This window comes from Pteropus vampyrus, unplaced genomic scaffold, assembly GCF_000151845.1.
Source record: "Pteropus vampyrus isolate Shadow unplaced genomic scaffold, Pvam_2.0 Scaffold580, whole genome shotgun sequence".
NCBI classification, from domain to species: Eukaryota; Metazoa; Chordata; class Mammalia; order Chiroptera; family Pteropodidae; genus Pteropus; species Pteropus vampyrus.
Window position 1 is genome coordinate 135,902 of NW_011889361.1, and position 14,591 is coordinate 150,492.

The following is a 14,591-nucleotide window of genomic DNA, read 5'->3' on the forward strand; positions in this document are numbered from 1 at the left end:
TCTTTAAGTCCAAGTTCCTTGAGTTTAGTTCTTATGGTTTCTTCTATGCATTTTATTGTTTCAGGTCTTATATTCAGGTCCTTAATCCATTTTGAGTTAATTTTGGTGTATGGTGATAGACAACAGTCTAGTTTCATTCTTTTGCAGATGGCCTTCCAGTTTTCCCAGCACCATTTATTGAAGAGGCTTTCCTTTCTCCACTGTATGTTTTTGGCTTTTTTGTCGAAAATTATTTGCCCATATAAATATGGGTTTACTTCTGGACTCTCGATTCTATTCCACTGGCCCATGTATCTTTTGCTGTCAATACCATGCCATTTTGATTACTGTCGCTTTGTAGTATAATTTGAAGTTGGGCAGAGTGATGCCTCCAGCCTCATTCTTTTTTCTCAGGATGGCTTTGGCAATTTGGGGTCTTTTGTGGTTCCATACAAATCTGATGCTTTTTGTTCTATTTCTTTAAAAAATGCCAATGGGATTTTGATGGAGATTGCATTAATTCTGTATAAGGCTTTAGGTAATATGGTCATTTTAACTATGTTGATTCTCCCAATCCAAGAACATGAAATATCTTTCCATTTCTTTGTATCTTCTTCGATTTCTTTTAATAGGGACTTGTAGTTTTCATTATATATGTCCTTCATTTGTTTCTTTAGATTTAGTCCTAGGCATTTTATTCTTTTTTATTGCAAATGCAAAAGGAATTATTTTTTCCACTTCTTTTTCTGACATTTCATTATTAGAGTATAGGAATGCTATGGATTTTTGAACATTGATTTTGTATCCAGAAACTGTATTGTATTTGCTTATTGTTTTGAGTAGTGTTTTTGTGGAGTCCTGAGGGTTTTCTATATAGAGAATCATGTCATCTGCAAATAGTGACAGTTTGACTTCTTCGTTTCCTATTTGGATGCCTTTTATATCTTTCTCTTGTTTGATTGCACTCGCTAGGACCTCCAATGTAATATTGAATAAGAGTAGCGATAGTGGACAGCCTTGCCTTGTTTCTGATCTTAGAAGAAAGGTTTTTAGTTTTTCACCACTAAGCGTAATGTTGGCTGAGGGCGTGTCATATATGGCTTTTATTATGTTAAGTTACTTTCCTTCTATACAGATTTTGTTAAGTGTTTTGTTCATAAATGAATGCTGTATCTTGCCGAAGGCTTTTTCTGCATCTATTGATATGATCATATGATTCTTATTTGTTAATTTGTTTATGTGGTGTATCACATTAATCGATTTGCATATGTTAAACTTCCCTGTGCCTTTGGGATGAAGCCCAACTGATCATGGTGTATAATCTTTTTAATATGTTGCCGTATTAGGTTTGCTAGTATCTTATTTAGAATTTTTGCATCTGTGTTCATGAGAGATATCGGTCTGTAGTTTTCTTTTTTGTGTGTTATCCTTGTCAGATTTTGGTATTAGGGTAATATTGGTCTCATAAAATGAGTTGGAAAGTATTGCCTCCTCTTCAATTTTTTTGGAAGAGTTCGAGGAGAATAGGTATTAAATCTTTGAACGTTTGGTAGAATTCACTGGTGAAGCCATCTGGTTCTGGACTTTTGCTTTTTGGTAGGTTTTGATGATTGTTTCAATTTCCATACTGCTGATAGGTCTAAGATTTTCCAGTTCCTCTTGATTCAGTCTAGGAAGGTTATATTTTTTCTAAGTACTGGTCCATTTCTTCCAGGTTATTTAATTTGGTGTTATATCCTTTTTTATAGTATTCTTGTATGATCTTTTGTATTTCTGCACTGTCTGTTGTAATTTCTCCTCTTTCGTCCCTGATTTTGTTTATTTGTGTCCTTACTCTTTTTTCTTTAGTGAATCTGGCTAGGGGTTTGTCAATTTTATTAACCTTCTCAAAGAACGAGCTCTTTGTTGTATTTATATTTTCTATTGTTTTTGTTTTGTTTTGTTTTCAATTTCATTTATTTCCGCTATAATTTTGATTATTTCTTTCCTTCTGCTGACTTTGGCTTCATTTGTTCTTCCTTTTCTAGTTTTTTAGGATGAAGAGTTCAGTTTTTTCTTTGGGCTCATTTTTGTTTTTTGAGATAGATCTGTAATGATATGAACTTTCCTCTTATGACCGCTTTTGCCATGTCCCAAAAGTTTTGATATGTTGACTATCATTATCATTCGTTTCTCTATATATCTTGATCTCTCTTTTTATTTCTTCTGTGACTCAGTTATTCTTCATGTTGTTTAATCTCCATGTATTTGTGGTTCTTCCTGATTTCTTTTTGCAGTTGATCTCTAGTTTCAAAGCATTATGATCAGAGAATATGGTTGGTATGATTTCAACCCTCTTATATTTGTTGAGGCTATCTCTGTGTCCCAGTACGTGGCCAATCCTTGAGAATATTCCATGCGCACTAGAGAAGAATGTATAAGCAGCTGTTTTGGGATGGAAGGCTCTGTAAACGTCAATTATGTCCAGTTGGTGTAATATGTCATTTAAGCATGTTATTTCCTTATTGATTTTCTGTTTGGATGATCTGTCCATATTAGACAGTGGAGTATTTAGGTCCCCTACTATGATAGTGTTTCATTCTGTTTCTCCCTTTAGTTCTATCAGTAATTGCTTTACATATTTCAGGCCTCCTGATTGAGAACACATATATTAATAAGTGTTATGTCTTCTTGGTGCATGATTCCCTTTATCATTATGAAATGTCCCTCAGTATCTTTCTTTACCTTTTTGATTTTGAAGTCTATTTCGTCTGATATTAGTACCACTACTGCTTTTCTCTGAATGCCATTTGCTTGAAACATCATTTTCCATCCTTTCACTTTGAGTCTATATTTGTCTTTGGAGCTGAGATGTGTCTCCTGGAGGCAGCGTATGGTCAGAGTTTGTTTTTTGATTCATTCTGCAACTCTGTGCCTTTTTATTGGTGAATTCAGTCCATTTACATTTAGAGTGATTATTGAAACATGACGTCTTCTTATAGACGCTTTATCTTTTGCTCTCTGGTAGCTCGGTGTTTCCATTGCTTCCTTGTCTTTATGTTTCTATTTTCTTTATTTTGGTTGGCTTTTGTGGTTTTACCCTCTGGTTCTTCTTGTTTTATATTATATACTTCAGTTCTGAATCTTTGGTGCGGTTACCATTACGAATATGTAAAGGATAGTTATATATACACAGTCATCCGTTTTCCTCTGCGTGTGCCTTATCTCTATTCCCCTTTGTGAATTTGGATCTTTGAATCTTCCCCTTTTCAGTCATTGTTATCTCCATTTGTCTGTACGTATGCTAAACGTTCATTACTATCTTGCTATAGCAATTCTCTTCTCATTATTTAAGCTTATAATGCCCTGTTCTTAGTAAGGGTTACGCTCCTCTACTTCTATTTGTGTGACAGTCACTTTACTCCTAATTATGTTTTTTTTGTTTTTTTTTGTTTTTGTCTTTTTGTTTTAGGTGAGCTGATCCCTTTCAGTATTGCCTGTAATGCAGGCCTCATACTGGAGAATTCCCTCAATTTTTGTATGTCTGGAAAGGTCTTAATTACTCCTTCATATCTAAAGAAGAGCTTAGCTGGATACATTATTCTAGGCTGGTAGTTCCTTTCATTTGATAGTGTAAATATTTGATCACATTCCCTTCTGGCTTGTAAGGTCTGCGCTGAGAAGTCTGAGGATAATCTAATGGGTTTTCCTTTAGAAGTTACCATTTTCTTCTCTCTGGCTGCCCTGAGAATTCTGTCTTTCTTATTGATTTTTGATCATTCTAATACAATGTGTTTTGGTGAAGGCCTTTTTGGGTTGAGGTATTGGGTGTTGACTTCTTGAATTCCAAGCTCCAGCTCATTCCTTAGATTTGGGAAATTCTTGTCACCTTATTTGTCTGAAAATGCTTTCTAGTCGCTGCTCCTTTTCCTTGCCTTTGATAATGCCCATTATTCTTGTTTCCTCTCCTGATAGTATCAGCTAGTTCTTGTATTTTCTTTCATTATTTTTCATTCTTTGGTTTCCCTCTTTTTCCTTCTGATTTATGTCTAGATTTCTGTCTTAGATATCACTGATCATTTCCTCTATTTGGTCGACTTTATTTCTCAAGCTTGCTATTTCATTTTTCAGCCCTTGCAGCGCATTATTTTTTTATCTCCAGAAGTTCTATTTGGTTCTTTTTGAGGGTTTCAATCTCCTTGCTCTGTTCATCTAGTTGTTTTTTCAATTCCTGAAATTGTTGATATGACTTGTTTTGGAACTCACTGAGTTTTTTCAGAAGTACCATTCTGAATTTTCTGTCATTTAAATTGCATATTTCTATGTCTGTAAGCTTATTTTCTGAAGATTTCTCTTTCTTTCTGAGATGCCTTGTCACCTTGGTTGTTCATGGTGTTTAATGGACTATTTCTCTGCCTAGGCATTAATGAAAATGTATTCTGCTTTTTTTCCAGAAAGAAGATTTATTATATAAAGGTCTCTCTTTAGCCTGCTGCAAAGAAAGCACTTTTCTTTTGGTTTCCAGTAGGTGGCATTTAAGCCTCTTGGATCCCTGCTTTATATAAAGTCTTAATACTGCTTTTATATAATGCCTTTATTTTCTTGTAGATATTTAATCATGCTCCCTACCCTCAGTTTCAGTCCTTGTCAGTATTAGCAACAGTTTGAGAACCGTTTGCTCAGATTCCCCTAGGGCTCTGCAGTAATCAGTCTCGGAGGGCATGGGGGGAGGGGTCTCTTGGTTGGGGTATGGGGTCTGAGGCTCAGCCTCAGTTTTGCACCCACGGCCGGTAAAAATCAGCTGTTGTTTCTCTGCCATCTGCTTCTCTGCTTTCTGCCCTGATAACTGTGCCTTGCCACTGGCTGCGTGGAACTCACAAACTCTTCCAGGCAGGACTATTCAGGGTACTCACTGCACCTCTCCTCTCCCTCTCCCCTTCCCTCTACAGGGAGCTTCGGCGCTGTGAGAGGCAGCTTCTTTATTTCTCCCAGTCCACCACCGACACCCGGGGTTCTGACCTGTCGTAGCTCTTATGCTCTCTGACATGCTGGTGTGCAGTTTGGGTGTTTTTTGTTGAGTTTTAGATGTTCAGCTTATTGTTGTTTCAAGAGGAGAGATCTGGGGATGTCTCTTACTCCGCCATGTTTCCTTGCCTCTCTGCTCTGTCGAATATTTTTTGCTAAGCCCCTCTGTCCTGCAAGTTTCTTTTGAGAAATCAGCTGCCAGTCTTATGGGTGTTCTCTTATAGGTAACTATCTGTTTTTCTCTTGCTGCTTTTAATATTCTTTCTTTGTATTTAAACTTTGGCATTTTAATTATGATGTGTCTTCGGGTGAGCCTCTTTGGATCCCTGATTTTTGGAATTCTCTGAGCTTCCTGGGGTTGTATGTCCATTTCCTTCACTGGGTTAGGAAAGTTTTCCATCATTATTTCTCCAAACAGCTACTCAATATCTTGATTTTCTTCAGGTATGCTAATCAGACGGATATTTGGACTCTTAATAGTGTCCCATATGTTCCTTAAATTATTTTTATAGTCTTGGCATCTTATCTCTTGCCATTCTGATTGAGTGTCCTTGGCTTTCCCATCCTCTAAATAGGGCATTTGATCCTTCTTTTTATTCACTTTGTTTATTCCATTTAATATACTTCTCATCTTAGATAATGTATTCTTCATTTCAGACTGGTTCCCTTTTATAATTTCCATTTCCATTTTTATGTTTTTTATCTCTTTGTTGAAGTTCTCACTGAATTTATCTACACTTCCCAAAAGTTCATTGAGCATCTTTATAACCAGTGTTTTGAACTCCGCATCTGTTAGATTACTTGACTCCATTATATCTGGATCTCTGTTCTGTTCTCTCATATGGTTTCTGCTTCTTTGTCCCATTTTGGCTTCATTTCTGTGCCTCTTTCGATATACTAAGCAAAGCTCCTAAGTCTCCCGGTCTTATTAATGTGGATTTGTGAAGTAGGTGTCCAGTGGCACAGTCCTGAGAGGGGTTCAGCTGCAGGCCAAATTTAGCCTAAGCCTCTATCCCTCTGGGGCCACCTGTTAAGATTCAGCAAGCAATCCACAGATGCTGTGCTTATAGTTGCCTCAAAAGGCCATACCAGAAACAGAGGCCAGCTGCCTCCAGTGAGTCTAGGTTGCTCAGCAAGGAGCACCTGACTCCCTGAGGATATACATGGGTGTGGCTTGGGTGAGGCTGGGAGTTGGGGGAAGCGGGGTTTCAGGGACTCCTCTGGGTGGGGTGACCTCTGTTATCCAGCTTGATGACATCATGGCTATGGCCGAGCTGTGTCCACACACCGGGAGAGGGGAGGCTCAATTGGAAACAATGGATACCACTGGCACTTCTGTACAGAACGAGTCTCGCCTCGGCCCTCACACCTTGGCCCTTACTCTGACAATGTTTCCCTGTAAGTCCCTGGTGCCTCCTGAGCGCAGCCGAATTGGCACTGGTACTCAGAGCAAGCAGGTCAGTCATCACGAAAATCTGCTCGTGGATGCGGCCCCTTTAAGAGTCTCCTGCCACTGCCGCTAACTCCATCTCAGCCGCTGGAAACCAGGCAGCCTTGTGTCCTCGCTGCGTCCTACTTTCTGCTGTTGCAGAGTAATTTCTTGGATTTCTCCCTAGTTATATGGCTTATTCATCAAGATCCCAGGAGATTTTTCCTTGCTGCTTGCTCCTTGTTTCCGTCAAACTATTCTTGATAAGTATTTTACAAAGAAATAAGACACTTTAATTCTCACTGTTTCTAATGTTTTAAATTACAGCATACTAATTAATTTTGCTATTTTCTTACATATTTTTAACAGTCCAAGAGTTTTTAATGTTTAATCGTTTAATATTTTTAAGAGTCATGGGATAATCATAATTTTCCCTATTAACTACTTAAATTATTTTTGCCCGGGCATTTTTATAGTTCTACATTACTGTGTAAAGTGAAGATTACTTATATTTGAAAAAAAATGACACAATGACATTTATACATTGAGTAGATATTTGAGGATATTAAGGACTTTTTTTTACTTGTGGCAATGGCAATGTGGATGTGTTTTTAAAGAGGATGAGAGAGGAAGTCCTTTTCTTTTAGAGATACATACAGCTAAAGCTATATGATTTTTCAAAATAATGTACTAGGGAGGTACAAGGGAGCATAGATAAGATTGGCCATGAGTTGATAACTATTGAATGTGAAGTTGATTATATTATATGTGTAGTTTGTATATATATAAAAATTTCCAAAATAAATTTTAAATGGTTTAATTGGCCAGAAATGTAAAATAATTTAATAATCATCCAATGTTTAATTGTAATATTTATTTACATCTGTGGCTTCCTGGCTACAGAATAGCCTGGCAACATTGCTAGGTTCAAGTGCAAATGCCTGCTGTGGATTCCCAATAGGAAGGAGGCTGTATGTGTCTGTGCAAGGGCACTCTGGCTCCCACTTTGCCTCCTCGAGGACACAGGAGTATCCAACATAAATGGGAGACAAGGGAAAATAAAAATAAAAATTTCATTCTCACAATAAAATTGCCTATGATGACAAATTTGTTTCACAACTTTTTCTTTAAAATATATATTAATGAGCCCCTTGTATCTGCTGCCAGGGAAGAGGCAAAGGAGAGAAGTGGTTAATTGGAAAATAGTCCTGTTTTTATTAGCTTATAGAACTCTGACAAAAGTTATGGCCATGCAATCAACTGTGTCTAAATAATTGTTTCTTTCTTTTACCATTTTATTTTTCAGTTTTATTGAAATATAATTGACATCCAACACTGTGTAAGTTTAAGGTGTACATTTTAATACACTTATATACTGCAAAATGATTCCTACTGTAGCATTAGTTAACACCTCCATCATATCACATAATTTCCATTGCTTTTTTGTGGTGAGAACATAATTAAGTTTACTCTCTTAGTGACTTTCAAGTATATTACACAGCATTAACTATATCTCCTATACTGTACATTAGATCTCCAAAACTTATTCACCTTACAATTGGAAGTTTGTGTCCTTTGACATCTCCCCCCCAACCACTAGTAACCACCATTTCACTCTCTGTTTTAATTGTTTTCTTTTGAATAAAACAGAAATCTTATTTTAAAATATTTTTTGGTAAATTACAACTTTAATTTCATAGGCGTTAATTGTAATGGAGATATTTTTTTAGCATTTGTGCCTATACTTGTCAATCAAACTATAATTCAATTTAATTGCATTTGTCAGCACATATGTCATTGATGACAGAGATCGTCCCTTCTGTTATTCTGTTAGTGTCAAAGGTGAATGGAAAAGAGTATAGCTAAAGAGCTGTTTTTACCCCAGAACTGTTCACGCTCACTTTCTAATATTCACAATGAAGAGTCATTTAAGTTGGTATGTGAGTCTCTATACTCATTTCCATGGTTGGCATATATTAGGATAAATTGGTTATTCTAACAATAGAACAAAATCTCCACAAGGGGGCAGTTTTGGAAGGTCAATCTGTACTTTCTGTACAGATTTTGTAATTTGTTGGACGAAAGATATACTGTAAATCATCTTAACTTTTTATCCAAATAATTATTCAGCATTATTGCTGCACTAGTTCATTTTGTCACATGAAATTAAAGGCCAGCATTAGCATATTCACTTAAATACAAATTTTTGAACACCTTTCCCATTGCACTTTATCGTTTTACAGCTAGAGACAGAGTTATTAAAAAGCAAGTGAGTGTTCTTACTCTACTGAATTAAGGAATAAACCTAAACTTCTAACAAAACTTCTCCCTTCTCTGAGAAAGTACGTAGATAATGATTCTCAAGTTCCCTGTCTTACAAACTCACAGAGAATAATTAGGGTCTCTTGCTCTACACACTGGGAGAGCTCAACTCCCACTGTATTGGTTTGAAGTTCTCATGCTCCAATGTATTTGTCTTGAATTTATAGGTTTTTCTCATTGTATCTTTTAATAGGGAATTGTGATTATCCACACCTGCTTTAACAGGTCAAACAGGTTTTTATACTGAGTTCTTAAAACCTCATTCTAAATTGTATTCTGCATAGTATTTGAGGTTCTTTCTTTAGCAAACTACTAAAATATTTACATTGGGGGTTTTATTAGCCTTTCACTCTAATATGTAGCAATTTCCCAATCCTGGAAGGTCCCCAGTTACTGGAAGGAAATGTACTTGTTTCAAGCTTTAGCTTTTTTTTCTCATAATGAGGAAGAACAAAGTGAAAGGTCTGAGAAATCAATGAAGAAACTGTGTGTCAGGTGGGAATGGGCAGAAACTGAGAAAAGTAGCCCCTAAAACTCAAGACTTGCAGATAAAAACAGGAAATCTGTGGGCAAAATAGTTTGTTTTTGTTTTGTTTTGTTTTGTTTTGTTTTAAAGAGAAAAGGTGAAAGTCTGATATGAGGAAAAGCCAAGTGTTAGCATGAGCAATGAAACTTGGGTGACCAACACTGACTCTCCTTCTTGCTTCAGTGTTTTTCTCCTTAAAGTAGGCTTTCAGAACTAGGGCTTATTTTGTCACATTTAATTTGCATGGGACTCCTTCCACGTTTCACAGTTCATTTTTATTTCACTCAAAATGAACTAAAAGGATTTCTGTTTTCTGATCTGGTATGCAAGGAGCTTAGAAATCACCACTCTAACCAAACAATAAGTAAAAAACTGAGCAAACTAAAAAAATCAACAACTCTTCTTAGATCTGTAAGTACAGGGCAAACTGCTGTCCCCCAAAAGTAGAGAGACAGACAGGTGGATACAGAAAAATCACAACTTACCTGTGTAGAAACCACCAAGCACAAACCTCCTTAGGAACAAGTGCGGGGGTAGGAAAATCTGAACTATGACTGATGAATTGCTAGAGGCTCAATGTAGAAAAGCCTGAGAGACAAGGGAACCCAGTCATCAGGGAGGGGGACCCATACTTTCATGAGCTTTACCTCCAAGAGCTCTAACAGCTATTCACAGTAAAGATTAGTGAAAATTTTCCCATGATTCCAGCAGGGGAGGGGGAAATAACCATTTTGAAATATGCCTCAGGACATCAAACACTACCCCTATTTTCCAGATCCTAAAGTACCCAGGTAAAGGACACTTGCCAACTTCAGGCAACTCTGGCCATCCCGTCCCACCTAAAGAGATGGGGAGAAGCTAAGAAGCACTGTTCAAGTTCATAGCCCAGGTGCACAGGCTCACCGAAAGACTGAGACCTAATCACAGGCCTACAGAATGCTTGTCTCCCCCTACCCCAACACACATTACTACCATATAACTAAAGGCTTGTTAATCAGTTCCTTTTTCCAGTACACCACACCTACCTTTTAACAAAAAATTATAAGGTATATGAAAAGGCAAAAACACAGTTTGAAGAGACTAAACAAGCATCAGAACCAGACTCATATGCCAGGAATGTTGTAACTATCAGACCAGGAATACATAAAAACTGTGATTAATATCCTAAGGGCTATATTAGAAAAAGTAGACAAGATACAATAATAGATGGATAATATAAGCAGAAGGATGGAAATTCTAAAAAAAAAAAATTGCTAGTGATCAAAAATACTGTAACAGAAATGAAGAATGCTTTGGTAGGCTCATTAGTAGACTGAATATGACAGAGGAAAGAATCTCTGAGCTTGAAGATATGACAATAGAAACCTCCAAAACTGAAAAGGAAAAAAAAGACTTAAAAAACCACCTGATTATCCAAGAATTGTGAGACAACCACAAGGTATGAGATACCTGTAATGAGCATACCAGAAGGAGACAGAGAAAGAAACAAAAGAAATATTTAATAGAATTTTCCAAAATTAATGTCAGACACCAAACTATAGATCCAGGAAGATCGGAGAACACCAAGTGGGATAAATAAAAACAAAATAAAACAAACATAAACTATACCTAAGCATATCATAGAAAATTAAATAAAATGAAAAAAAAAGAAAAGAAAAGAAATAAACCAGAAGGAAAAAAATACCTTACCTACTGAGAAGAAAATATAAGAATTATATCTAACTACTCCCGAAACCATGCAGGCAAGAAGAGTGGAGTGAAACATTTAAAGTGTTAAGAGAAAAAACCTACCAACCTATAACAGTATCCTGTGAAATTATCCTACAAAACTGCAGGAGAAATAAAGACAACCTTAGGCAAACAAGAATTGAGTGACATTGTTGCCAGAAGACCTACCTAGCAAGAAATGTTAAAAGAACTTTAGAGAGAAGGAAAATGAGAGGTTGGTAACACAGATCTATATAAAGAAAGGAAGAGCATCAGAGGATGAATAAATCAAGGTAAAATTAAAACTTTTATTTTTTATTTTCAATTAACCTAATAAAGTTTGTTCAATAAATAACAGCAACAATGTATTTGATTACGCATATTATGTATATAAATAATTTTCATATGCTTATGTATAAATGAAATGAATGACACCAATAACACCAGGGACAGGAGGGAGGAATTAGGAATCTGTCGTTATAAGGTATAAGGTACCTATGCAGTATTACAATGTTATTTAAAGGAGAGTTGGATTAGTTGTAAATGTATTCCAAATGGTAGAGCAACCACTAAGAAAAGTATATTAAAAAAGTATAACTGATATACTAAGAAAGAAAGTAGAATCCTAAAATGTTCAATTAAAGCCACAAAAAAATGTGGGAGACAAAAGTAGAAACAAAGATCAAGGGCAACAAATAAAAAACAGTAACAAATATGATAGATATTATCAAACTATATCAATAATCACTTTAAATTTCAATGATATAAACATCAATTAAAATACAGATGGTCAGAGTGGATCAAAAACTAAGACCCAACTATATGTTGTCTACAAGAAACCCACTTTATTATAAAGATACAAAGATTAAAAGTAAACATATAAAGTTATACCATGCTACTATTAACCCAAAGAAAGAGGGAATACCTATATTCAGACAGAGATGATTTCAGAGCAAGGAGAGTTATTAGAGATAAAGAGGAACATTCCATAATGATAAAGTGGTCAATTCTCCAGGAAGATGTAACAATACTTAAGGTGCACGTACACACAAAATATAGGAAGATGTCCCTCAGTAGTTGATGAATTAGCTGTGACACATCCACACAATGGAATATTACTCTACACTAAAAAGAAAAGAGACATCAAGCCATGAAAACCCATGGCTTTTATGCCTTAAGAAGGAAACAAATGCAATATTATGTAAAAGAAGCCAATAGGAAAGTCTTCTTTTACTTAGTAATAAAGTGAAACTTAATGTAAATCGTGGAGTTTGGGTGATAATATGTTGATTGTAACAAACGTATCACTCTGGAGTGGGGTTTTGACAGTGGGACAGGCTGCACATGTGTGGGGCAGGGGCTATATGGGAACTCTTTGTTCTTTCTGCTCAATTTTGCTGTGAACTTAAAAATCTTCTGAAAATAAAGTTTATTAATTTTTTAAAAAATGAACTAGAATAACTAGAATAGAGCAGGCTCTGAAACTGACCTCTTGGGGTCACATGTGAAAAAAAAAAACTCTTCAAATAAAAAAAGACAGGGTCAGAAGACTTGGTGTTGGGTAGGGATCTAGTGTCCATTTAGCTCTGGCATGTGCATCTTTCATGAAGAAACTCTGCAAGGAAAAAAGGGGGCCAAACAAGCCTCATCAAATGAAAACAGGGATTTAGACAAAGAAAAGTCACCCAGAATCTAGTATAAAAATAGTATTTTACTTGATGAGATTTGCTCACTTATCAAGAGCTATCAGATAGCTATTGCTATTTGTTTTGTTTGTTTATTTGTTTTTTAGGTGAGGCAATCCTTGGTTGACCTCACAGATTGCAAGGACCTGGTCAGTTTACAATCCCTTATTTATTTTTTTATTTTTTTATGCCTACAGCACCTGGTCTTCCTAGGTGGTCTCCCATATATGTACTAACCAGGCCCGACCCAGCTTAGCTTCCAAGATCAGATGAGATCAGGCTTGTTCAGGGTTGCATGGCCATCGACTGCTATTGCTATTTGAATAGCTTTCAAATAAATAAATGGACCTGTGTGGAATATGTATATATATATATATTCATTCTATAAGTCTCCATTTAAAAACAGAAATAAAAAGCATTCTAACTCATGAAAGCAGAGACACAAAATGATATTTGTACACTCAGGACTAGGAAGTTCATAAAAGTATTATTTAACATAGTCAAAAGGTGAAAGCAACCTGCGTTCATTGACAAGTGAATGGATAGTCAAAATGTGGCATATGCATACAATGTCATATTATTCAGTCTTAAAAAGGAAGAAAATCCTGACATATGCTACAACATGGATGAATCTTAAAGACATTAGGCTAAGAAAAATAAACTAGTCATAAAAGGATAAATACGATTAGATTCCACTCATATGAAGTACTTAAAGCAGTCAGATACATAGATAGAAAGTAGAAGGGTTGTTGCTAGGGGCTGGTAGTTTTTCTATTATGGCTACAGAGTTTCAGTTTTGCAAGGTAAGAAGAGCTCTGTGAATGGATGGCGATGATGGTTGTACAACAACATGAATGTTTTTTCAAGGCCACTGAACTGTATTCCTAAAAATGGTTATAATGTTAAATTTTAGTACATTTTACCACAATTAAAAAAAATAATAATTTTTAAGAGTGTCGTAATTTGTGTGGGTTTCCGAGCAGCTATAACTAAAGGGAGGACTCATGGTGTGTGTTCCATGATCGTCAGAGACTGAGGTAAGAAATCAATGAGACACGACTAATGAACACATCTGAAAACAGCTAAGTTTTACACAAATACGTGGATTTTATTGACCCATGATCTTTTTTTTTACAGTAATAAATAGAATACAATCTTTTGGGTTAATTTGGAGTTGGAGAGGCAGTAGTCCTTAGTAAGAGTGGTCAGATTTTGTGGTACTATTTTCTTTAGAACTGCATCTAAGAGGGAACCTGTGTGCTGGCCAGGAATCATACAGGTCCATGCAACATCTGTGTCAGCTTCTCTCTACACCATCACGGTAATTCATAGCCCCTGGCCAATATCAACCTACGTTTCCCCCCTGTTTTAACACAATATGTCATAAAGATAGCTAGTGTCAATAAAGGTCAACATTTCCAATATAAAAAAAATTTATACAAATATAATTCATAATATAATCATTCTTAAAATACAGTCATTTATATATGAGTTTGAAACATTATTAAAATAAATATTTCCTAGAGAAAATTTCATTTGTATCACAAAATTATAAAACAGAAGCATATAAAACTAATTTGTGATTGACTCTTCAGTATGTCTCCCATTCTCTCTCCCACTAAACATATATAGTATGAAGTGCGCATCGCTAGCCTGAAAACACTATCACCCCACGTACACCCAGACCTTCAGATGTCATGTACGTTACCTGCAGCGCCCAAGGCCTATCTGCCTATGCACGTTCTACCTGGAGCTCCTGTGGTAAGAGTTTTTCTATACCAATTTGCATTAAAGCACTTTTTCCAGCCTTTCTTCATGTCGGAGGTCTTATGAGCTTATTACTTTCTGGAGGCTGGGGAACGGCATGTCAACTTCCACTTCAAGGGAGCAATCCTGTCTTCTCTACAAGACTGTAACAGCCCTTTTCCCAGATAAGGGA

The 14,591-nt window shown here is 36.1% G+C and overlaps 1 pseudogene; it reads right to left on the reverse strand.

Moving 5' to 3' along the window:
* Positions 1 to 12,840: 12,840 nt before the first annotated feature.
* LOC111733566 lies at positions 12,841 to 12,959 on the reverse strand (annotated as a pseudogene).
* Between the last annotated feature and the right edge of the window lie 1,632 nt (positions 12,960 to 14,591).